Source organism: Hyperolius riggenbachi, chromosome 1 (assembly GCF_040937935.1).
Source record: "Hyperolius riggenbachi isolate aHypRig1 chromosome 1, aHypRig1.pri, whole genome shotgun sequence".
NCBI classification, from domain to species: Eukaryota; Metazoa; Chordata; class Amphibia; order Anura; family Hyperoliidae; genus Hyperolius; species Hyperolius riggenbachi.
In genome coordinates this window covers 495,711,727-495,739,031 of record NC_090646.1, presented here as the reverse complement: position 1 = coordinate 495,739,031, position 27,305 = coordinate 495,711,727, and the positions used below count along the sequence as shown (strand labels likewise).

Genomic DNA, 27,305 nt, shown 5'->3' with positions numbered 1-27,305 from the left:
AAGCTAGTTTGACTGCCACACAGAATTCTGGGTACAGTGAGAATGAAGTTAGGTAGTCAGTGTGTGTTCCAGTAAATATTCCTGTACATCCCGCTAATTATGATGAAGTTCAGTCTCAGGTTATGGTGGAACCATTCCTGGGACATCTGCCCTGCCTGCAGGAGGTATTTAATGTTCAGCCCTGTAACATGGATAGTTCAGAATTCTTCTTAGAAAACCTGGAAAATGATGTTCCTGAGGTCTTGTTTGATGTTCTGGAGGTCTCCGAGTTCCTCCCAAAGGATGAAGAACTTGTAGGAGATGTCTCCTGCCCCCAAGTCCTTCTGAGGTCAGTGAGGTGTTGCCCTCTTCCGTAGGCATTGCTGCCTTGCTGGCTACCTTTTCAGCTCTGGTGGAGCTTCAGTCATGGGTAGTCAATGATGAATTTCTGTCAGATACCATTACAATTATTGAGATCAATAAGCCTGAGACCGAGTCTTCTTTTGAAATACCAGTACCTGTGACCTCTACTCGTGATGATTTTCTGCCCGGTCCTGGTTTTGGTCTGGTCGTGCCGGACTCTGAGGTTGGCAGTTCCCCGACATGTCCTGCGGTTTCTCCTGTGCTGGTGTACCCCAGTGTGCTCTGTGACCCAGAAAGCCCAAGTGTGCCTCGGTTACCAGCGTACTCAGATGCTTCCTCGGTGGAGACATGTTCTGATTTAGCCTGCCTGCTTGCATGCCCAGAAGTGGTCCCTGAAAGTCCTGATCTTGATGGGTGTCCTGCTAATTCTGAATCTGGAACTGTCATAGGTTCCATGGGGGTGCTTGGTAGCTCTCCAAGGGAGCCTGGTGAGCGTTCTGGCTTCTTGGAATCTCTGCGGAGCTTCAAGGCGTTCTGGGAGATTCTGAGAGAAGTTTTGCTTGGTACCCTGAATACGATCAACAGCGGCTTTTGTTTTGAAAGAGACACTTCGAACAGGTTTTGTGGCAGATTTGGTATTTTTGGACGCTCCTTGGAAGGTGGTGGGTATTGTCTGGAGGGTGTCGGTGGCTTTTTCTCTGGTATCCACAGTCCTGATGGGTGTTACGCTGAGACTTGTAGTGCTGATGGGCATCTTTCGGTGGCTTCTGTTTCCGATGAGGTCGGTTTCGGGTGGACTGACTCTGGAATTGGACCTTGTCGGGCTGTCCCGACCTTCATGAGTCTTCGGTTGGAGTTTTTTGCTAATAGCAGTTTTGAGGGACGTCTGGAATTCGACCCTGGAGGGGGGGGGGGGGGGGGTACTGTAATGATCTGCTCAGCTGCCTGTGTAGGCAGGCAGCTTTTTGACCATTGTTTAGGTTTGCATGCTGCAGGACTCTGGAAAGAAGAGCTTCTGTCAGTTTTGCAGCTTGTGCTTGCTGAGGAATTTGCATACAATGTCATGCAAATTGCCTGGTCACATTCATTGGAGGCGTGTACTATAAGTACTATGTGTTTCCCACAATGCTTGGCTGGTCATAAGGATTCCTTCCTGTGAAACACTCCTGGAGAAGTGTCAGCCTTACTCTCTGTTTGAAGATCAGCTTAGAGTAATTCCTGGAAAACTGCACTAGGCAGGTTTCCTTAGTGCAGTTAGGATTGCTTATCTGTTTTGTTTGTTCTGTTGCGATTGTCCTGTCCCAGCGGTGGTCGACAGGAAATCGTTCTGATCTCTGTTCTTGGAGTATAGCTGGTGCAGCGGTTGCTACCAGCTATCTCTTCTGTTCTGTCTCCTTGGATCGCACTAGCATCCTGCGCTAGTGCTGTGGATCCTTCTGTTCTGCTACTCTGTACCTGGATCGCACTAGCATCCTGCGCTAGTGCTGTGGATCCTTCTGTTCTGTCTCCCTGGATTGCACTAGCATCCTGCGCTAGTGCTGTGGATCCTTCTGTTCTGCTACTCTGTACCTGGATTGCACTAGCATCCTGCACTAGTACTGTGGATCCTTCTGTTCTGTCTTCCTGGATCGTGCTAGCCACTTTCGCTAGTGCTGTGGATCCTATCTCTCGCTTGTCCCTGTTTCCGTGTGTCTGTCTTGTCTGCTACGAACGCTTGCTGGAGGCTCTGTGAGGTAACCGTTAAGCAAGCGCTCGCGTCATCTGTTACATGTTTGTCTGTCGATGGTTAGTTAGGCGTGCTTGTCTCTATTGTGCTTATCACGTGGAGACCGCGCATGAACGCGTGCACTGTTGCGAATGAGTGTGGTGTTCGCGTTCAGTTAGCGTTTGTTATTTTCCGTACCTCCTCATTGTATGATTTGCTGTGCCTTTGCTATCCTCGTATTCTGTTCTGATCTGCCTTGTGTCACTTTTGGCAATCGCCTTTCTTGCGGTTGCGTTTCTGTTTCGTATCTGCTGTTGTGTGTGCGCTGTCGCGGGGTGGCGACTAGATTGGCGCACACACATACAACCTGTCCCTTTGCTCATTCTCATTCGCAATCGCTTCTCTTGCGATTGCGTTCTGCGCTTCGTACAATTCCTGTCTGGCATTTGTGGAGGTACAGAGGATTGGTTCCTCTGCACTTCTCAGCGCCATCTGCTGATAGGAATTTCCCTCTACGGGTGCACCTTTTGCTGGGTTCCTGCAATTATACGCTTGTGGAGGATTTCCGCCGTATCAGCGCACGCGTTGTGCGCTGATCACGGAGAAAGTTCCACAATCGTTACACCCATTATGTGGCCTTCTAGAGGTACCAGTTCCTGGTAACTGGCTGTATGTGGCCTTACACAAGGAACATCTTCTTCTCCGAAAAACTCTGCTTAAAGAGAACCTGTATCTCAAGTATTTTACTAGACTTCAGTACCTGAAGCTAGAATTCACGTATACTTACATTCTAACAGTTATAAAGAGGAATTGAGTATCTGGTCTGGTATCAAGATTTTGCGCGCGCATTACCCCTCCTCTGGAATGCCCTCCCACAACACATCCGTCACTCACCAACCTTTAATACTTTTAAATGCTCTCTAAAAATTCACTTGTTCCAACAAGCATGTGCGCTACCTTAGGCCACTTCCCTTTGTCCTAAGACCAAATTGCACTACTACTAGATATCCTAAAACACACTGCCTCTATATGTTTATTGTATACTACCCCTCCTCTTGTTCCCCCCCCCCCCCCCATTCCCTTTAGATTGTAAGCTCACAAGGGCAGGGCTCTCTCCCCCTTTTGTGTCTGGCAAATCATAATACATTTTATTCATCATGTTACTTTTATCACTGTCATTACCAATTCTGTGTTTTGTATCATATTTGTATTTTGTCACTTATTATGTATCTTGTATATTGATGTACACTATTGTCTATATTATTATGTACCCCATGTTCATTTCTTACTTTGTACAGCGCCACTGAATATGTTGGCAATTTATAAATCAGTAATAATAATGGTATCTCCAGAAGATAACTTAGGTTATATATGTAGAAGCATTTAACATATAAACACTAATCAGGAAGTTATTTTTTTTAGAAAATACTGTATACATGATTTTCCTCACAGTAGACAATGTACTACAATATGTAAGGTGGCAATGCACTGATAATCTTAGAGCAATAATTGGAAACCAACTGCATACTTCCCAACTTTTGGAGATGAGAATGAAGGAAACTTTAACACACACCCTTGCCCCACCTCCAACCATGCCCACGCCACACCCCTAGCCACACATACCACTAAATTTTCACAAGCAGAAGATGCAATTTTATAATTTCAACCACACCGGTCCTTAGTATCATCACTAATTTTTTTTCATCTAAACATTTAAAAATAAGAAATACAGTATATCAATTTAAGGGATGGGAATAAAGTTTGGAGCCAAATAAACACATTTATACTAGAAAAATACATATATTTACAGTATGCAGATCTGTACATCACTCCTAAAAGAGGGACAAATGAGGAAGAAAGAGGGACAGATGGATTTGGTTTCCAAAGAGGCATTGTTCCTCTTATGCCGGGAATACACGGGTCGATCCGGTGGCCGATTAGCCGCCGGATCGACCCCAGCTGCGTCCCCGCTCGTCCGCACGGATCGATTGCCGCTCGTCCCCGCCGGCACTTCCTTATCAGCTCTCGATTCCCTGCCATTGTTCGCCGGCGGGGATCGAGCGGGCGGGAGTCGAGCAGCTTGATCGGGCCAGCTGAATATTATCAGCTGGCCGAATCAGCTGGTCGATACAACGGTACAGAAACGTACCGTGTATCCCCAGCATAAGAGAGGGACAGCTGGGACCTATGCAATTGTCTGTTCAGTCATGCCAACAAGTGGTATGATATAGTTTTCTACCCTGAAAGGAGTATAAAATGATTGATTTGGAGAAAGTATGGTTGAAATACACCAAGCTTCCTGATTACTGTATCCATTATCATGCCATCAAAACCTATTGGATGTGACCAGTTTATTTTGGGTACAGTGAAAGATTCCAGGAAGGCTCAGTCAAAATGATTACAAATGCTGAAAATTGAACTGTAAGACAGGAAACCTTCTTCTAATTTGAAGCTACTGCACAAATGTCTCTGCTAACATCCAGGGAATTACTATAAAGTTCATTTTGGGAAAATATGAATTTACCAAGTACTTTAGACTACCTGACTGACTGGTTACTGAACAATTTTAAACCTATTTCACCGATCGCCACCCACATTTGTAAAATCTTCAGTGAATTAAAGAAAAAATCAGAGATATCGAATGCAGTATTTTCCTGAATGGTTTTGACTTACTGTACGGCTCTTAGTGAATTACTGCCCTTAGTAAACTGAGGCCCATGTCTACAATTTTGTGACCAAAACTCCTTATATCATAAAGGGAGAACATTTTTTTCATTTATACATTGACAAAGTGTAAATTTTTCATCACTCCCTGGAAAGGATCTATACAAAGATGCTGGCCAGCCTCCCTACTGACTTTCACACTTTTTTGTCAGTTGGACTAAGCAAATGCCATTCATGACGTGATTTGGAAAATAAACAAATCCAGGGAAACCCCTTCTGAGGAGATGGACTAGTCCAAACCTGTAGGATTTTTACAATCTATTGTAAGTGACAGGGACATAGAAAGAATAAATATATAGTGCATTTTACTCTAGAACAAGTGCACATTGTATACATATGTATTCACATACATTTTACATTTTTTTTTGCAATAGTGGTCCTTTAATAGTGTTCTGCAGTTTTCTTTTGCCCCACTATGTATGTTCCAGATTGTTAGTGCTTCCCAAATGTATTCTAGCTTCCCAGACCCCTATGTTGTTTCACAGCTTTCAAACACCCCTGGGTTATAGGTCTCCATTGCCCTCAAGATGTGTTCCAATCATACAGTTCTCCCCACTGGGTATCTCCAACTTTGCAGTTCTTCCTGACCAATGAAAGAGACTGTGACAGCACTTCACTTTGACTAGTGATAGTGCCTCTGAAAAAACTTTGGCCACTGACAGAAATGTAACTGGCAAACAGATCTGTAGTTTGCTATAGCTAGCTACTTGGAAAGGCAGGGGTGCTACCTAATAAGGTCCATAACTGCATTTCGGTAGTTGTTTTTGCTGAGGCGTGCCTTGAAAAAAAATTCAAAGCCATCAAGGGCATCAAAGTTCGAGAACCACTGCACTACGTAAATGCATGTGTTGGGTTAAGGGGTAGTTCTATGTATGGAGTCGCACTCACTGACCAACCATCCAATCAGGAACGGCAGGTGTGCTGGAGAAAAATCCCGGACACCACAGGATCCAATAGTATCACAACGTAGTAATCCGCACCACCTTCATACATGTATCTTCATTTATTGGTAAAAAAGACAGACATATAAAAAGAACTGTAGGGCAAAACAGTCCGCTATTTCGGGCTACCTGCCCATCTTCAAGTTGCCCAGTTCTAATCAATACACACATCAGTGCACACATATATATACAAGATATCCAATCACAGAAGGTATACAAATTAGAGGACCTGATGGGAGACTGGTCATTTAAATAAACTAACACCTATAGGACAACCAAATGTGCTGATTGGCCATAACTAAACATCAAATTCTTAGCACAATAAAGATATGATCATCGCAATCAACATATCCCATTAAGGTTAAATCTATAACATCAAACATTCCCCATCATTGTATTAGATCAAAGGCAAGAACGGGTGTCAAAAAGAAATATACATACTCACATGGGGGCCGGAAAACACTGTAAACAAACCCCAATGGCAAAGTGTGATGGGAAAAAGACTGCCACCCAATCAGCAAGACCAGGGGCGTGTATTCAACCCGAACATGAAGAAACGCCGACCTATCAAAGTACCGCCGGAGAGACAGCAGTGACGTCAAATCTGACGTTAATAAGTGAAGGAGCGCCGACCAATAGGAGATTCCGCATGAGGCGAAATTAAACTCCGCAACCAAAAACATACCGCCGCATAAGGCGGAACTAAGCTCCACTACAAGAAACATACGGCGTCATGGCAACCAGACGCCCCCATCATTGCAATATAGTAAAAAAACGCCGACCAATAAAAACCGCTGGGGTCCGGATTATGTAATCACGGCGAAACACATAAGGTGCCACCGACCAATAGAAAAAGCCATAAAGGCAAAACCAACAAGGCAGAGGGCGTCATGACAACCAGACACTACCAACTCTGAAAATCCATGTAAACACGGCGCAACACTTAAAAAGGAGCCAGCCAGTGGGGAAAAAAACCTAGAGGCAAGCGTTACAGGATCAAAGTCGTCAAAACAACAAGACGCATTCATATATTAAGATATTACATATCTCATCCTAACGGGCAATTCTATAAAGAGTATCAAAAAGATACTAAACTGCTTTAATACACAGTATAAAAATTAAATAGGGGAAATACAATCTCCTGGAAAAACCACTAGGGGCAGTCTGATCCCATCAACACAAATTTAAATGAAAATATAAATATAAACATACTCACCCGTTCATGCCTCATTCTAAATTCAATTAAACCCTTCCTATGGATAAACATAAAAAACATACAATAAATAATGATAACATGAATAGGTACCAAAAGCTATATATATACATAAATGAGCAGAATTGAGTTACCAATCCAGTTCAAGGTCATAATCCTTGTTGAGGCCTGTGTTAATTGCCTGGTTGCCATGACGCCGTATGTTTCTTGTAGCGGAGCTTAGTTCTGCCTTATGCGGCGGTATGTTTTTGGTTGCGGAGTTTAATTCCCCTGGTCTTGCTGATTGGGTGGCAGTCTTTTTCCCATCACACTTTGCCATTGGGGTTTGTTTACAGTGTTTCCGGCCCCCATGTGAGTATGTATATTTCTTTTTGACACCCGTTCTTGCCTTTGATCTAATACAATGATGGGGAATGTTTGATCTTATAGATTTAACCTTAATGGGATATGTTGATTGCGATGATCATATCTTTATTGTGCTAAGAATTTGATGTTTAGTTATGGCCAATCAGCACATTTGGTTATCCTATAGGTGTGGTTAGTTTATGTAAATGACCAGTCTCCCATCAGGTCCTCTAATTTGTATACCTTCTGTGATTGGATATCTTGTATATATATATGTGCACTGATATGTGTATTGATTAGAACTGGGCAACTTGAAGATGGGCAGGTAGCCCGAAACAGCGGACTGTTTTGCCCTACAGTCCTTTTTATATGTCTGTCTTTTTTACCAATAAATGAAGATACATGTATGAAGGTGGTGCGGATTACTATTTTGTGTTGGGTTAAGGGAAAATTTTTGCATGCAGAGATTATTGAACATCAGGACATCAGTTCTGTATGATTTGCATTGCATCATTGCTCAAACTTTCCAATCAGTATGCTTGCCTTTTCTTCACATAGTGACTTTACTACAGTGCAGCAGAGCTAGCATTTACTGTCCTCAGTCACTCTCACACCACAGAAACACAGAGGCAGTAGCACCATACCTCCACTTCTCTGCTGCAAGTGCTGCTAGCAACAGAGGTTGCTGTAACACTTTCTTCCTGGATACTTTCAGTCTGCTACTGGCATCTCCATGGAGACTCGTGCAGCATAGAAGAGAAAAAAAGAGTAGTATGGTGCAGGATTCAGGTATATTTCTATTATGGGAGAAGGGCAATAGAGCAAACGGATTCCTTTTTGTACTTTTATGGAACAGATAGTGCAATTTTCTGTCTTCTTTCTATCACACTATTGTTCCATTGTAGTGTACCTCACGCTGTGCACAATGCACAAGGTATTTTTGTTCTTTTCTGTATTGCGTCATGCCAGTCACTGTGACTTGCTTACTATTTAAGTAGACAGGATTGTTCTTTCTACCAAAACTAACATGAAAATAACATTGTGAGTTTTGCAGCTTTGTTTATCTTGATTATTCCAGAAAATTACTGATGTTTTATGAAGTGAATAAAATTTGTGATCATGCTTTAGTGTAATCTCTGGCTGAAATTTATAGGCACAATCAGTGAATGTTATGATTAACTTATTCTGTTTTTGTTTCATTACCTTCTTGGGCAGCAGTGTGTGGGCGATTTTTATCTAGGTACATGGGGCGTGAAAGGTCTTATAGCCATGAATGAGCATGTATATAGGTAGGTAGGTGTTATGCTGAGTACATGTATTTGCCCACAGGCAAGTGGACATGCCCAATGGCATTCACTCAGTACCTTGGTCTTGCATCTATCAGCATTCAAAGGGTCTTAAGATATTCATAGGTCCCTTTACTGCTAGTTCTGCAGTTCCTTGCTAGTCCCAGTGCATGGTGCTCTTGTGTTAGTTTACCTGGCTTGTCTGACCTTGCTTCCTCTAAGGTGAATTGACTTCACCTTATTGCTGCCTACCTCAACCTATATATATATATATCCAGTTTAAGATGTACTGTATTCCTTTTCTGTCATAGGCCTTACTTTAAAACCTTTATCATAGTGACATAGGTAGTACATCATGGGGTGCTCCAGTACACCTAGTGGCTGAGTCAATGACCCAGTGAACTGTTAAAAGCTATTAGTTTCTATGCAGAAGTCTATTTGCATCATTGTCACCTCCTGCAAGGCACTGCAGCCCCCAGACCATGAACTGCAGTGCTTTGAAAAAGTTTACATTTGTAGGGACTTTTGGATTTTCCTGTGGAAAAGTGATTTTAAAATGAGAAGAGGCAGAGAAAGCATCTCACAATTTTGCTCTGATTAACAACTTCAGACTCAAGTATTTAAAACGTAAAGCTTTACTTAAAGAGACTCTGTAACAAAATTTTCAGCCTTAGTTCTATCCTATAAGTTCCTTTGCCTGTTCTAATGTGCTCTGTCTTACTGCAGCCTTTCCTAATTGCACAGTGGCTGTGTTATCTCGGTTAAGCTCAACACACACCATACAATCTTGGTTGTACAGATTTACCAAATCTATGTAGTATAAGGGCCAACAGATTGAAAAAAACCTTGAATGATTGATTGGATAAGCTCTTATACTACATGAAAGTGGTAAGATTGAACAACCAAGATTGTATGGTGTGTGTTGAGCCTTATATGATCTAATCTGTTTTCTTCTGTCTGCACAGTCAGGCTAAGGCTGGAATGTGTGGAATGTGCAGGGCTGCTTGTAATTGGTAGAAGCTATACACACCCCCTCCAGGCCCCCTGCAGGCTCTGTATGACTCACACACTCTGCTTATGTGAGCCTATCACAAGCTGGTTAGTTTGTTTGTAAACGCTGCCTAAAACTGGCAATTACAAGCCAGGTTTGCAGCAGAAAGTGGCAGAAACAGCACAGAGGGGCCCAGGACAACATAATGAATAGAATAAAGGGAGGGGGGACACCAAGAGCCCAATAGTGTGATATTGTATACATGATAATTAATGAGTAATATAACAATTTAATACTCACAAACCAGGGTTACCATTAGGCAACCACTGTGAAGGCAGGTGGGCAGATTAACCTGACCCCACTCAGGATTAAAAGTCGCTCTCTGTAGATGGGAAGAAGATGGGTATAACCCTCCACCAAGGGTGGACTTAGCAATATGTAGAAGCTTTTCAGACCGCCAATAGAATAAAATTTACTTAAACGAGCTTAAAACCGATGGGGCAGTGGTGGGCCTATCCCATCCATGCAGACAAAGCAAACAAAGAAAGGACTGTGGCATCAACAGTCAAACAACAATTTATTTATACTTCACAGTAAAAATAGGCAACGCGTTTCACGGGCTCAATCCCGCTTCATCAGGCCAATCAAAAAGGAGCATACAGCTTATCAGCATCAAAACCACACTGAGCGCCTCTGCCTATTTTTACTGTGGAGTATAAATAAATTATTGTTTGACTGTTCATGCCACAGTCCTTCCTTTGTTTGCTTTGTCTGCATGGATGGGATAGGCCCACCACTGCCACATCGGTTTTAAGCTCGTTTAAGTGAATTTTATTCTATTGGCGCCTCTGGAAAGCTTCTACATAATGAATAGAATGGTATGCTTTTTGCTGTAAAAAATTTAGAGTACAGATTCTCTTTAATGAGAAATGTTTATCTTAGATTTGGGAATCTCTTTTGGATTTGTGTTGCTGTCTTGTGCCCTCTCTGAGACTTTACATCACTTTTTATTCATACATAAACTGTTAACAAGAGTTACAAAGACAAACCATTATTTGTAGATTACAATTTCTGACAATATTTTAATGCTTTCCCTTATTTCCTGTCTCCAACACTACCAGTTTTCAAATTAAAGCCATAAAGCTTTAAAGGAAACCAGAGAGGAACGAAAAAAAAAAGAAAAAGCTTTTATACATACCTGGGGCTTCTTCCAGCCCCATAAGCCTGGATCGCTCCCACGCCGCCATCCTCCGCTTCCTGGATCGGCGGTACCGGGTCCCGTCACTTCCAGCGGACGCGACATATTGTCCGCATCACAGGGGCTCCCTCCATGTATGTACGCGTGAGGCTGCGCAGTAGGCAGCCTCACGCATACATACATGGAGGGAGCCCCGTGTGATGCGGACAATTGGCCGCGTCTGCCGGCCGACTGGCCGACTGGCGGCCATGACGGGACCCGGTACCGGCGGATCCAGGCAGCAGAGGACGGTGGCGTGGGAGCGATCCGTGCGTATGGGGCTGGAGGAAGCCCCAGGTATGTATAAAAGCTTTTTTTGGGGGCCTCTGGTTCCCTTTAAGCTTTAAAAATACGGAAGACAAGTGGGGAGGCAGACCGCAGTAAAAGCAAACCAAAATGTCTAACGTTTATTCCTTCACTTTCCCAATCTAAAAAAAAAAAATGACTCTTGCTCAGACCATTTTTTAGGCTTTTGGAGATGTGCTATATTAATCGATCGATTGATTGATTGATAACATTATCTTCGATTTGTGTCTGTCTCCTCTTTCTTCTCATTAGGAAGTATATGTGAAATTAAATTCCTCCTTCACTTCCACTTCCCTCTTGGTTAGGGTTCCCCCAGGCTCTGTCCTTGGCCCCCATATTGTTCTCCATATATACCTCCTCCATTTGCAAGGTCATGTCCTCCCTGGGCTTTGAATATGATCTGTATGCTGATGACACCCAGATTTACCTCCACCCAACAGATCTCTCCACCACCACAATGGAGAAGTTCTCCTCCTGCCTGTCAATTATCTCCTTCTCGATTTCTGCCAGGTTCTTGAAGCTAAACCTGGACAATACAGAACTCATAGTATTCCCACCGCTGTGATGTCCCTCACGGAAATTTATGTCAGGGTCAAGGACACGACCATTTGTCCCACCTCTCAAGCCCACTGTCTTGGTGTCGCCCTGGACTCTCCGCTTTCCTTTACCCCCACATCCAAAACATTACTAGATCCTGCAACTTCCAACTTCGTAACATCTCTTAGGTCAACCTCTTTCTGACTCAGACATTGCCAAACTCTTCTTCCTTGCCCTTATACTCTTCCACCTTGACTACTGCAACACCCTTCAGTTTGGCCTCCCTATGAACCAAATTACCCCTCTGCAATCCATCATGAATGTGGCATAAAGAGTTATTCATTTCTCTCATCACTTCACTACTGCATCCCCTCTGTAAATCCCTTCCTATTTGCTTCAGAATAATCTTCAATATACTGTATCTGGCTTGTAAGCCTTTCAAGTCTCGCCCGACCTACATTTCCAATCTCATTCACAAGTACACACCTGGCTGCCCACTCCGATCCTTCAATGACCTACAGATGACCACCCCGTGCATTACACACTCCCATGCACAACTCCAGGACTTCTTTAGAGCTGTCCCTACTCTTTGGAACTCCCTTCTACCCTCTCATTAGGCTGGCCCCAAAACCTTCAAGAAAACGTTAAAAATGCACCTGTTCATGGCGTCCATCCCTCCCTATCTAATGCCCCAATCCTCTATGCTGAGCACCAAAGCAGCAGACTTTGTGTATTCTCCTCCCCTCCCTTTAGATTGAAAACCTCTAAGACCACCACTCCAGGATTGCCTGCGTGAGTATTTCCTTGCTCTCATGCCATTCTCCTGTGCTGCATGATTTTGTATTGTTCTTTTGATGTAGTGCTGTCTCTCAACCCTATTTATTGATATCTGTTACCTTATATAGTGTACAGCGCTGCGTAATATGTATGCGTTTTATAAATAATACTAATTATTATTAAGAATGAAATTTATATTGCTTGTTAGATAGTAAAATATTTAAGGGGCATTTATTTTCTTTTTTATTTGACAATGCAAAAAATTCACATAGGTAGCATTGAAGCATCTGGCAGAACATTGATGCAGTACTTCAGTTGAAAAGGTTCAAAACCATTGCTGTAAGATATATACTTGGGAATTCTTTGCATAAGTGATGTAGCTCTTGGGTGCTTCGGTGTATTGTTCTGCCATGATTGCTAGGTAGTCTACGATCAACGACAGAGCAAGATGATTAGGGAGGCACTTGTGGCTACAGATGAACAGCTGGTGCACATGTAACAAAATAAATAGTTCTTACTACATAGTCTAAGGAATCTGCACAATTTTCATTTTTACCCCAGATGACAGCTTCAGTATAATCAAATTCTGTGGTGCTTTGCAGTTTCGGTGAAACATAACATAAATCAAACAAGGATACACATTACTGTAAGCAACAATGAAATACATTTTGGGAGGGGTTATTCCAAAGTGGATATTGACAAGAGAACACCAGAATTTGTTTGTGTGAGGTATAGGCTTGAAGTAATATTTCACAGTACGTATCATCCCCTCGTTGTTCAGTTGGGTGCAGCAGAGAAAGCCAAAAGATGGCTAACCCTGCTCTCTCAAAAACACTGGGGATAGTTAAATACTATTCCCCCTTTGAGTTGTAGCCATCTAGGAGGGGAGCGTATTTCAGGGCCCAGCTATTGCCGGTACCCAAATTATAGTGATTTCTTGGGAAATGCCCTTTGCCAGCTATAGACGGCTTAACATTACTGTCTATGGCGGCGCCTAAGTCAGGTGCAGTGCAGGGCGGATCAGGTACTGACCTTACCTTGGAGAGATAAGACATCTGGGGACACCTTATTATTAAGGGGGGGGGAGCAAGACTCCACCTACATAACCTACTACTTCCTCCCTCAACAAGGTGAACCACTTAAGAAAAAATTATTGAAAGCCCCACTTTCATCATGATAGGCCCATGGGCACACGTGTGCACAGTACTATCAGAAGTAGCATTGCTTCCAGTCACTCCACATCTGGCCCGTGAGATGGCCAGCAATGTACAGGGCCATCCAACTGCAGCCATGTGCATGTGCAAGCTCCAAAAGTGAGAAAGCACAGTACCTTCTGCCTACTGTTTATGGGATAATGCGACATGCAATGTGCAAACCCTCACCTTAGTAAATTAGGGCCCCAAGAGTAAAATCAGTGCTAAGCCTCTATATGTGTAAAATAAACCTGTATGGTCCCTAAATATGTTACTCTAATGTTCTTTGGAAAAACTAATTAAAGGGGGATTTTTGGGACAGTGTGTTAGGCATATGCAGGAAGGACAAAGACAATAATCCCAAACTGAAAACCGAAATCTAATTTGCATCTGAATACATCAAAAGACATTATATTTATATTTAAAATAGGCCTATTTAGAGTCTTGACTTGAACCCAATAGCTGTGGCAAAACTTAAAATAAAAGGTTCAAGCACAATGCCCAGGGACTGATTAAAAAAAAAACAATTCTGTAAATAAGTATAGAAAGAACTTTCTCAGCAGCAATGTGAAACCCTGATTTCAATTATAGGACGTGTTTGTAATTATTATTACTTCACATGACCTGGTATTAAAACCATCTTCAAGGAAAAGCGATTTTATGCTTGGATCATGTGTAATTAATGTTGCCTGCTTCCCCATTAAAGAGACTATACTTACCCTTTACTAGGATAACTGTGGCTTTAATATAACGAATGATGTAAGGTCCTCATGTGTACCATACATGTCCTCTGGAATTCACATGTGAATAATAAATTGAACACTTACTACTAGCTAGCAGTGTTGATTAGTGTTGGGCGAACATCTAGATGTTCGGGTTCGGGCCGAACAGGCCGAACATGGCCGCGATGTTCGGGTGTTCGACCCCAACTCCGAACATAATGGAAGTCAATGGGGACCCGAACTTTTGTGGTTTGTAAAGCCTCCTTACATGCTACATACCCCAAATTTACAGGGTATGTGCACCTTGGGAGTGGGTACAAGAGGAAAAAAAAAATTAGCAAAAAGAGCTTATAGTTTTTGAGAAAATCGATTTTAAAGTTTCAAAGGGAAAACTGTCTTTTAAATGCGGGAAATGTCTGTTTTCTTTGCACAGGTAACATGTTTTTTGTCGGCATGCAGTCATAAATGTAATACATATAAGAGGTTCCAGGAAAAGGGACCGGTAACGCTAACCCAGCAGCAGCACACGTGATGGAACAGGAGGAGGCGCAGGAGGAGAAGGCCACGCTTTGTGAGACACAACAACCCCGGCCTTGCATGAGGGCAAGAAGCGTGCGGATAGCATGCTTTGTACCGCCATGCAGTCATAAATGTAATAAAGATAAGAGGTTCCATAAACAAGGACCGGCAACGCTAACCCAGCAGCAGCAGCAGCAGCACACGTGATGGAACAGGAGGAGGCGCAGGAGGAGAAGGCCACGCTTTGTGAGACACAACAACCCAGGCCTTGCATGAGGACAAGAAGCGTGCGGATAGCATGCTTTGTACCGCCATGCAGTCATAAATGTAATAAAGATAAGAGGTTCCATAAACAGGGACCGTCAACGCTAACCCAGCAGCAGCAGCACACGTGATGGAACAGGAGGAGGCGCAGGAGGAGAAGGCCACGCTTTGTGAGACACAACAACCCAGGCCTTGCATGAGGACAAAAAGCGTGCGGATAGCATGCTTTTTACCGCCATGCATGCAGTCATAAATGTAATAAAGATAAGAGGTTCTATATACAGGGACCGGCAACGCTAACCCAGCAGCAGCAGCACACGTGATGGAACAGGAGGAGGCGCAGGAGGAGAAGGCCACGCTTTGTGAGACACAACAACCCAGGCCTTGCATGAGGACAAGAAGCGTGCGGATAGCATGCTTTGTACCGCCATGCAGTCATAAATGTAATACAGATGAGAGGTTCAATAAACAGGGACCGGAAACGCTAAACCATCCCAGATGTTCATTGGTCATGTTACTTGGTTGGGGTCCTGGAGTGTTGCGTAGTCGTTTCCAATCCAGGATTGATTCATTTTAATTTGAGTCAGACGGTCTGCATTTTCTGTGGAGAGGCGGATACGCCGATCTGTGACGATGCCTCCGGCAGCACTGAAACAGCGTTCCGACATAACGCTGGCTGCCGGGCAAGCCAGCACCTCTATTGCGTACATTGCCAGTTCGTGCCAGGTGTCTAGCTTCATGCCCGGTTTCAGGTCCAGCGGTGCCAGCCACAAATCTGTCTGTTCCTTTATTCCCCTCCAAATTTCCTCCCCTGTGTTCTGCTTATCCCCAAGGCAGATCAGCTTCAGCAACGCTTGCTGACGCATGCCAACAGCTGTGCTGCACTGCTTCCACGATCCTACTGCTGCTGGTGCTGGGTTAGCGTTTCCGGATGAGGTACAGCTTTGAGATGCGTTGGAGGAGGAGTCAGAGAGGTAGGTGCTGCTGTTGTTATCCAGTGGGAGGGACGGCGGTGCAGCTGTTTGCGGCGTGGGCAACACCCGCGCCGTAGCAGGTGAGGAATCGCTGCCAGGCTCCACAAGGTTCACCCAGTGCGCGGTAAGGGAGATGTATCGACCCTGGCCGAACGCACTCGTCCAGGTGTCAGTGGTGAGGTGAACCTTGCAGGCAACGGCATTCTTCAAGCTTCGGGTTATTTAGCTGACCACGTGCTCATGCAACTCAGGCACTGCAGAGCGCGCAAAGTGGTAGCGGCTGGGAACCACGTAACGTGGGATGGCCACTGACATCATGCCCTTGAAGCTGTTTGTCTCCACCACTCGATATGGCAGCATTTCGCAGGCCAGAACCTTGGCTATGCTGGCTGGCTGTTACTGCCACGGCCCGGGGGTCATTTGCTGGCAATTTCCTCTTGCGCTCAAACATCTCAGAGACAGACAACTCAACCGTAGGGCTGCACACCGAAGGGCTGTTGGTTGTTGTGTTTGATGAACACTGGGAGACCTCAAGAGCACTAGTCCGGAAAGTGACAGTGTCAGCATCGTCTGATGTTTGTGAATGTTGTGAACCACGCAATGGCTGGACTACTGCTGCTGCTGAGGCGGGTCTGGTGGTGAGTCTGGTGAACCCAAGGGAGGCAGTGTTGCTGGTGGTACCCTGTCCTGCCGCGTTTGCCCACAGTGTGGGATGTTTGGATAGAATGTGGCGGCTCATGCTGGTGGTGGAGAGGTTGTTAATACTTTTCCCCCTGCTCAGGCGGGTCTTGCACACCTTGCAAATCGCCATGGTAACATCCTCAGTGCAGTCTTCAAAGAAAGCCCAGACTTTGGAGCACCTGCCTTGCTGGCGATTTCTGTTTGCGCCTCTTTTGCCTCTCACTTGAACCATGCTTGCGGTGCCTGAAATTGCGCGCCGCCTACCTTGTGGCACAAGGCGAACTCGTGCAGCAGTGGGTTCCTCAACAGACTCATCTGTGCTGCTGCTACGACGGCGATGTTCTCGTTCACAAACAAAATCTGGGTCTATGTCCACATTGTCCATACCCTCCTCTTCCATCTCCTCAAACTCGTCATATGTCATTGTGGGGGGCCGCCGCCGTGGAGTAGAGCTCCCCAGAACAACCTCTGCGCAGCTCACTCCAACGTCGTCTGGTTATCTGGCAGTTGTGTGCGTGGTGTCGCTGCCGGTTGTGTCAGCTTTGTGCCCACTGGCTCCTTGTAACTGGCTGAGGACTCGGACCTCGTGCGTGATGTGCTGGTGCTGCTTAACCCACTGCTGGACGCTTGAGAGGTCATCCAAGTAATTATCTGGTCCTGTTCTTTTGGATCTGTGAGGGTTGTTGTCCTGGACAACATGGGCGGTATTGAGTGGGTTTTCTTGGGTGCTCCCCTGTGGCCTGTACGTGAACCGTCAGGGGAAACACCTCTTCCCTTGCCCCTCCCTCTTTCACCGGATTTCTTCCTCATTTCACTTATCCTTAAAGTACACGCTGACTGGCAGCAGTACAGTGGCAGTACAGAAATGCTATACAGTGGTGGGTGAGCGGTGTACCACTTTTGTCAGCAGCGACACAGAGCACAATGCTATACAGTGGCGGGTGAGCGGTGTACTACTGTTCCCAGCAGACACAGAGTGGAAGTAAACACAATGCTATATAGTGTGGCTGAGCCGTGTACACAGAGTGGCATTAAACACAATGCTATATAGTCTGCTATATAGTCACCCCGAACAGGGTGATGTTCTGCAGAACCCGAACAGTGGCAAACACTGTTCGCCCAACACTACTGGGAGGGAACGCAGATTTTAGTACCTAAACACACGATACAACATGTTTTCCGGGGTCAGACTCTGAGGCACATACAGATGGTCCCGATCATCATCCTCATCATACAACTCTTCTCCTGAGTCTGACCCACCCACCACCTCTGCCACCCCAACATCCCCAGACACAGACCCCTCATCGTCCTCAACATTAACTTGGGATGCTGGCCTGAGCCAGACCTCCTCCTCCACATCAGGCCCCATCATCTCCTCAATGGCAGCCCTCATTAATCGCTCTGGCGCCGGACCGATGGACACAACGTTCTCCTCCGGGGAGGGCTGCTGCTGACCACTGGCTGCTGGGGTGGATGTTATAGCTTGCGTGGGGCGTTGGCTGTTGCTGTTGTTGGGAGTGCTGCTCACAGCGGAGGTCTCTGGGGAACTCATGTTGAGCTCATATAGTGGTTGACGGTGAGTGGAGTATTACTGATCCCAGCAATATACACACTGACTGGCAGAGTACGCAATGCTATATAGTGTGGCTGAGCGGTGTACACAGAGTGGCAGTAAACACAATGCCATATAGTCTGGCTGAGCGAGCGGTGTACTACTGTTCCCAGCAGAATCAGAGTGGCAGTAAACAATGGTATATAGTCTGGCTGAGCAGTGTACACAGAGTGTCAGTAAACAATGGTATATAGTCTGGCTGAGCGGTGTACACAGAGTGTCAGTAAACAATGGTATATAGTCTGGCTGAGCGGTGTACACAGAGTGTCAGTAAACAATGGTATATAGTCTGGCTGAGCGGTGTACACAGAGTGTCAGTAAACAATGGTATATAGTCTGGCTGAGCGGTGTACACAGAGTGTCAGTAAACAATGGTATATAGTCTGGCTGAGCGGTGTACAGAGAGTGTCAGTAAACAATGCAATATAGTCTGGCTGAGAGGTGTACACAGAGTGTCAGTAAACAATGGTATATAGTCTGGCTGAGCGGTGTACACAGAGTGTCAGTAAACAATGGTATATAGTCTGGCTGAGCGGTGTACACAGAGTGTCAGTAAACAATGGTATATAGTCTGGCTGAGCGGTGTACACAGAGTGTCAGTAAACAATGGTATATAGTCTGGCTGAGCGGTGTACACAGAGTGTCAGTAAACAATGGTATATAGTCTGGCTGAGCGGTGTACACAGAGTGTCAGTAAACAATGCAATATAGTCTGGCTGAGAGGTGTACACAGAGTGTCAGTAAACAATGGTATATAGTCTGGCTGAGCGGTGTACACAGAGTGTCAGTAAACAATGGTATATAGTCTGGCTGAGCGGTGTACACAGAGTGTCAGTAAACAATGGTAAATAGTCTGGCTGAGCGGTGTACACAGAGTGTCAGTAAACAATGGTATATAGTCTGGCTGAGCGGTGTACACAGAGTGTCAGTAAACAATGGTATATAGTCTGGCTGAGCGGTGTACACAGAGTGTCAGTAAACAATGGTATATAGTCTGGCTGAGCGGTGTACACAGAGTGTCAGTAAACAACGGTATATAGTCTGGCTGAGCGGTGTACACAGAGTGGCAGTAAACACAATGCTATATATAGCGTGGCTGAGCGAGGTGCACAGTGGCAGTACACACAATGCTATATTAGTCAGGCTAAGCCGTGTACACAGAGTGTCAGAAAACACAATGCTATATATAGCGTGGCTGAGCGAGGTGCACAGTGGCAGTACACACAATGCTATATATAGCGTGGCTGAGCGAGGTGCACAGTGGCAGTACACACAATGCTATATTAGTCAGGCTAAGCCGTGTACACAGAGTGTCAGAAAACACAATGCTATATATATAGCGTGGCTGAGCGAGGTGCACAGTGGCAGTACACACAATGCTATATATAGCGTGGCTGAGCGAGGTGCACAGTGGCAGTACACACAATGCTATATATAGCGTGGCTGAGCGAGGTGCACAGTGGCAGTACACACAATGCTATATATAGCGTGGCTGAGCGAGGTGCACAGTGGCAGTACACACAATGCTATATTAGTCAGGCTAAGCCGTGTACACAGAGTGTCAGAAAACACAATGCTATATATATAGCGTGGCTGAGCGAGGTACACAGTGGCAGTAAACAATGCTATATATAGTGTGGCTGAGCGAGCGGTGTACTACTGTTCCCAGCAGCGACACACAATGACTGGGGGGGACCCTGGCTAGCGTGGCTGGAGAGCGAACTACCCTGCCTGCCTACCCAAAGCTAAACCCACAGACAAATGGCGGAGATATGACGTGGTTCGGGTATTTATTTACCCGAACCACGTGACCGTTCGGCCAATCAGAGCGCGTTCGGGCCCGAACCACGTGACCCGTTCGGCCAATCACAGCGCTAGCCGAACGTTCGGGGAACGTTCGGCCATGCGCTCTTAGTTCGGCCATGTGGCCGAACGGTTTGGCCGAGCACCGTCAGGTGTTCGGCCGAACTCGAACATCACCCGAACAGGGTGATGTTCTGCAGAACCCGAACAGTGGCGAACACTGTTCGCCCAACACTAGTGTTGATCTGTTTGATCGGATAACCTCAGAATGGAAATATTAAACATACTGTAAATGATGGAATTAAGAATAAGCAGTATAGAGAGGTGTGGAGATGAAAGACTAATGAGGCAGCTTATGCTATCTTTAGACCAGTGTAGATCACTGTTTCATAACAATTCTTGCCCAAGGGATTGGCAGACACAATTTCAGCTATTGATGATAAGATCAGTGATGGTAATGGAATATAATGGATACATTTACCTTTTTGACTATAGTTCTAGTGTACGTGCGAGAATGTGCCAAGGTCAATTTAATATTAGCTTTTTGTAACATTTGGAGTGGAGCATATTTAAGATCTGAAATCATTAAGGATATATATATTTTACAGTAGTTTGATGTAAATGTTTACTAATATTCACCCAACTTGTCAGCAGTAAATGTTACCTCTCTTGAAACTTTCACCCCATACATTTTTGGAGCTCTGGGTGGTGATTCCTGCTTACCTTCAATGATTTCTTGAAGACCTTTTCTGGTACAATAGGTCAGCATTATTCTATTTAGATAGAATGCTGATTTCAAACATCACATATGCTTGATTGCCTTCATTTGCATACACTGGGATTCACACTAAGGGCTTGATTCACAAAGCGGTGCTAACCTGCTTAGCACGCCTAAAGTAGTTTAGGCGTGATAACCTTTGCACTAGTAGGTTAGCACCGTTTTCAGGAATAAAGCGCACAAGTTTTACGCGCGCAAAGTCCGGTGTGCGCAGAAAGTTGCATAGGGTTTAATGGGTGCATAAAAACTTTACGCGCGCTAAACTTTATGTGCACTAAACTTTACTTTGCGCGCGGGAATTTCGCGCGAGTTTGTTTTGATCACACCTAAACTGAGTTTAGGCGTGATAAAGGGCTTTTCACCAGCGTGCTAACAGTTTGCATCGCTTTGTGAATCGAGCCCTAAGAGTCACTATTAGCTTTTAAATATGTTGGTGGCGATGCAGCCGCATGTGTGGAATGACAGTAATATGACAGGGAAACTCGGGAAACCCAGTGACTTACTTCTTGTCAAGCAGGAAGTACATCACTGGTCGAGGGGCGGCCCTATGAGTATGACCCTGTCAGTGTACTCTCCAGCAGGGTCATATGGGTGATGGGGCAGAGCATCACATTGCAAACACACTGGCCAGGTGTAAAACCGGCCTTAAGTACTAAAGCTCAGGTAGAAACCATGATGGAAGGTGAAATAATTTTCCCAAATGGTAACACATAATATGTAAAGGAGGTTATATCCAACTCACACTCTATCTAAATCTAACACAGGAAACATTAACTAAGTTTTGCTTTCAGGCTGGATGAGCAGAAAATCTGCAGTATCATTCATTGAATATTATTATGATAATAATAATAATTATTATTATTTAGTATTTGTCATCTTCTGCAGCAGTGTACAGAGTACAGTGGCGTAGTAATAGGGGGTGCAGAGGTAGCGACCGCATCAGGGCCCTTGGGCCAGAGGGGCCCAATGGGGCTCTTCCTCAACTAAAGTATTAGCTATTTATTGGCCCTGTGCTGGTAATAATCATTTCTATAGATGCCTTGAATAGTAGTAATCATTAACAAACTGTTTCCCATCCCCTTCTTGCACCTCTGACACTGCAGTTCCATTGGCAGGTTTTGTTGCTCCGTATCAATTGTTACATATAGAGTGCTTGGGGGGGGGGGGGGGGGGCGCATGTAAAACTCGCACCAGGGCCCATAGCTCCATAGCTACGCCACTGACAGAGTATATAGTGATGTCACTATAGTCAGTATATATATAGTGATGTCACTCAGAGGAGCTCACACTCTAATCCTTACCATAGTCCTATGTCCATTGTAATCTAGGGCCAATTTTTTAGGAGGAAACCAATTAACATATCTGTATGTTTCTCTGGATTTTGGTGGAAATTCATACAGACACAGGGAGAATGTACAAACTCCATGCTTATAGTGCCATAAAAACACAACACCTGGATGAAAACCTATGTATTGCCCCATCTCTTGTTTCCTCCCTATTTGCTTAGATTGTAACCTCGCAAGGGCAGAATTATCTCCCTTTGTGCCTTGTAATTGCTGTAGATTTTCTTAATCTCTTTACATTTGTCACTATTACTATTATATTGACTACCACTTCTGTATTATGTACCAGTGTATTTTATGTAGACCAATGTCTGTATTTTTATGTATACCAATGTCTGTATTTTATGTACCCATGCTTGTTTCTTACTCTGTACAGTGCCACAAAAGATAATGGCTCTATATAAATCATTAATAATATAAAATCCTCCATTAAATCGTAATCTGTTTCTGGTCCGTGGAGCAACACATAAAAAAAGCTGCAGGCAAGAATATTTGCTGTTTGATTTTTGAGCATCTCTTCAGTTCCTTCTAAGTGTTGTGACACAACCTTTAGATTTTGGGCTTTATTGAAGGACCAAATATTTAAATAGTTTTACTTTTTTGGAATGAATGGCCTGGCTTTAAAACCCCATTTCCAAATACAGTAAAGTCTTGGTTATCCAGCACAGATGGGGATCGGCTGAGGCGGGATAAGTGTGCTTTCTGATTGCTTGAGACTCGATGTTAAAAATAAGCCTAGCTAATACAGTACTATACCCCTCTATATACATACCATGAACTCGTTATTAAATGTTAAAATACAGTAGCTCAAAGTATATTAACCTTGGGAGACCCATGGAACCCAGTCTTTAAGCACAACAGAGCCCACAAACAGCCTTAGTAGCTGGCCTTCACCACTGTGAGTATTGGCAGGATTTGTGCTAATTGGTTGACACTGCTGGTTAGTTCAGTTCCAGATAAATGAGACTCTACTGTAGTTGTGGCACTGTGAAACATGTAAATAAAAATATAACACAATGATCTACAAATAACGTATAACTAGTCCTGCAGCTACAGCAAATTCTTATCATTGAGATACTCTGCTGTAGCTGCATTGCTGGATACAAATTATTCTTCTCTTACCAGCATAGGGAGATAGTGAGAGGGGACAGGTGGTCTAAGCTTACAGGGAGGAATGGCTTGTACCCCTTCCCTGACTACTTCATGTGAGGTGATGGGATGGACGATGAGTCTGAAAATTACACTACAATCAGTACAGGAATTAGAACTATATGAGCCAGCTACCCAGGAAATGTTACTATGATATCCAGCAATATATGGATGTGTTCATTTGATAGAATAAGTACAGCAGAAACAAGAAGCACTAGTTAAAGGTCCCTGCCCTTGCCAGCTTACAATCCATCTAGCAGATGAGGCAGCAACTCTTTGGGCATCAAAGTAAAAGTGTGTCTGAAGGATGTGAAAGTCTAAAGGTGTGTTTGAAGGTTCCAAGGTTCAGAGCTTCATGAATGAAATGTGGAAGACAGTTTGAAAAGAAGTGTGAAGAGCCATAGCTAAAGCCTGGAAGAAACAAATGGTGCCTTTTCAGGAAGTGAAGGGTAGGTCAAAACCTTCATGGTGCAAGAACAAATGGCAATTATATTGGATAATCGATAGGATAAAAAAAACTGATAGAAATAGATGGCCTATCGAAACAGTTGATGGAGCAAGGGGTTAGAGTATATAATGAGGCAGAAATCTGACTTGAGGTCCTGAAACATCCCCTACCCTGCCCCTAATAAGAAAAATGACACACCCAAAGCTCCGTTTACTTGTAGGAAGGCTGAGCTATGCATGTGACATTTGAAATAATGAAAGGAAAATTCCTCCTTCTTTATTGATCTGAACTGAGGGAATTTGTTTTCTTATCAACAGGAGTAGAATTTCAATTGAATAATTTGTAAAGAAGACTGTGACAGAACTTGGTCTAGAAACATGCAGTTGTAGGAAACTAATTTCTCAACAGAAACATTTCACGCATTTCTTGAGTGATTCTTGTTCTTCTTAGATACACACACTTAGAACACAAAGAGAATGCTATTGAGAATGTTCTGTTTAGAGAGATGCTTTAATTTAAAGCTAAATTTCTCTGGACTCACATAGAGACTTCTTGCCAAACTGAAACCGGTCCTGTGCCAGAATAACAAATCACCGTAGAATATCCTTTTACGAGACAGGCTGTGTTTTGTTTACACATACTAGTGTACTGCCAGTAAATTATTTTCTCCCCTGTACTCTTGGAGGTCCTTAAAGCTAGAACACATCTTAATCTGTGTTTTTCAGTTTTTATTTACAATTCCTTCACCAACAGTTGAAAATATTTCTCTGTATATGGTTTCTGATCTTTATACAGAATAAATTAGACAAAGGGAGTCCACATATCACTCTTTTTATGTTGTGTTTAAAGTTAAAGGGAACCCAAAGTGAGAGTGATATGGAGGCTGCCATATTTATTTCCTTGTAAACCATACCAGTTGCCTGGCAGTCCTGTTGATCTTCTGGCATATGTAGTGTCTGAGTCAAAACCCAGGAACAAACATCTGGCTAATCCATTAAAACTCGAGTCAGCTGAGTCAGAGTACCTGATCTGCATATGCTTGTTCAGGGTCTATGGCTAAAAGTATTAGAGACACAGAATCTTGAGGACTACCAGGCAGGCAACTAGTATTGTTTAAAAGGAAATAAATATGGCAGCCTCCATATCACTCTCACCTCGGGTTCCCTTTCATCGAACATTGTCATACAACACCTACATTAGACATTAGATGCGATATATACAGCATATATTGTATCGTTTTTAATCTAATGAAAACCTTTTAAAGCAGAATAATTTTTGATGTTATGTACAGGCAGTAGATTAATGTGACCAGAAACAGTTGTTTGTGATTGTTTCAGTAACAATTTAGGAACAATCTCTAAACCGGCATGCTACTTGGCTACCTACTGAGCAGCCTGTGCTCTTGTATGAAGAGAGTGGTAGGCCCCTCACTCTGCGAACTACAATACAGTTTCTCTTGCAGTTGGGCAAGAAAGAACCAATGTGATGGATCACAAGACTTCGACAACACTGGGGGACACAAGTACTCATGATAGATTTTCACCTGAGACGATGACTTGCTGTCTCAGGCAATGGAAATGGAATTACAGCATGTGTAAGCAGCATTAGTTGTGTTTAAGGTTTTTAAGTGCAATGACAGAAGTTTTCTGGGCTTTACAGTGTGATACATTACTTGTGACTATATTTTTCTACATGTTCCACTGTGTGTATTCTGTCTGCCTGTGGTGTTATGTTCTGTGAATGCTGTCAGCTTTCTTCACAAAATGAAATCATGATAAAAAGCAGAACCTCATAAACACTACACCAGGCTGGTATAGGCAAAATAATCAATCCATTGTCTATCAACAGCCAATTAAAAACATTAAAAAATCAAATGGGGGAGGTAGGGCATATAAATCACATAAAATATTGCCATATATGGGTATATTACAGAGTACAATGAAGGATTCATAAAGTGCATATAGTGCTAAATTGCGCACAAAGGCTGGAAAACATGCAATAAAGTAAATATGCAATATAAATTAAGGTGCAAAGGACATAGATTATCACCTCTGAAAAGCGAACAGGGGGAAAGTGCCTGTGCTGGAACAAGTATTCACAGGGTAATGAAAGTGTATATAGAGCCCAAAGGAGATACAGAGTGAAAGTAGATGTCACACAACACCAATGAGAATGAATGTACACAGAGTGTTATGAAGAGACAAGAGGAGAGAATCCAGCCAGAAAAAGAGTCCTGCTCCGTGAGCCCTTAACTCGGATCGGTGAGCCCTTACCTCCAATCAGGTAGCCCTTACCTCTAATCAGTGAGCCCTTACCTCCGATCAGTGAGCCCTTCCCTCCAATCAGTGAGCCCTTACCTCCGATCAGTAAGCCCTTACCTCCGATCAGTGAGCCCTTACTTCCGATCACTAAGCTCTTACTTCCGATCAGTGAGCCCTTACTTCCGATCAGTGAGCCCTTACCTCCGATTAGCGGACGTAAGGGCTAACGGAGCAGGACTCTTTTTAAAAAAAAAAAAAAAAAACAGCATAGAATGAGATGGCTAGATAGTGTCCTTGAAGCAAACAAACATGAACTTGGACAAGCTTCGAGAGACAGTAGAGGTAAGGGGGGACTGACATGCTGTAGTCTTTGGTGTCGCAAAGAGTTGGATACGACTTAATAGTGACTGAACAACAACAACAACTTGTTAATAATGTTATAACCTTTTAATTCAGGTTTATCCTGTTTAGGGGAAGGTTGACCTGTCACTGAACTGCAGGGTTAGAATTACGATAGATAAAATACATACTATTGTATCACATACAGTTACTGTACATCCAGGGTCCAGTGACCCCCTAGTGATCACTGATTTTTTTTTTTTATTTAAAAATGAGACTTGGCAATTGTCTTGCATCTCTGTTCTCAGTCAGTGGTTCATAAAATTTGATAAGGAACATATTTTAAAAGAAATCAGCAGTGGCACATTCCCAATTTCCTCATACTTCCCCCTTTATATGGAAGTTCTTAGTTTGAACCATTGTCTGTTGTATTTTCCTATATTTCTGTTTGTTTTCAGTTTATAGCTAAATAAGCCCTAAAATGTACACTTGAATGATTGTAATACTGCTTTGTAACAGTTTTATTGTTATTTTGTCTTACAGAACCCATTGTAACTATGATGGAAGGTTAAATAAATTAATGTCACAACTATCAGCCTGAAGAAATAAGGTACATTAGTTTATTATACACAGCAGCGATCTGAATGTTCTTGTTTATCGAGATCACAGTACATTCTTTCTAATTGTTCTTTTAGGGTTATCTATTACATGACTTGTCTTCCCATTCTGTACTGCTGTCAATCCTGTTGGAAGGGCGGGTCAACATGTACCTATTTAACAAGGCTTTATGTTCTCATTTGCCACTTTTTATATTA

At 43.7% G+C, this 27,305-nt stretch overlaps 1 protein-coding gene across 18 annotated transcripts in view; it reads left to right on the top strand.

Moving 5' to 3' along the window:
* The window catches only part of ARVCF (ARVCF delta catenin family member), a 1,120,703-nt gene that overhangs the window by 653,938 nt on the left and 439,460 nt on the right, over positions 1-27,305 (top strand). For all 18 annotated transcript variants that reach the window (XM_068243390.1, XM_068243391.1, XM_068243385.1 and 15 more), the window contains one exon: positions 27,034-27,100. The gene's annotated coding sequence lies outside the window, so the exon portion shown is untranslated. The remainder of the gene's footprint in view (positions 1-27,033; positions 27,101-27,305) is intronic.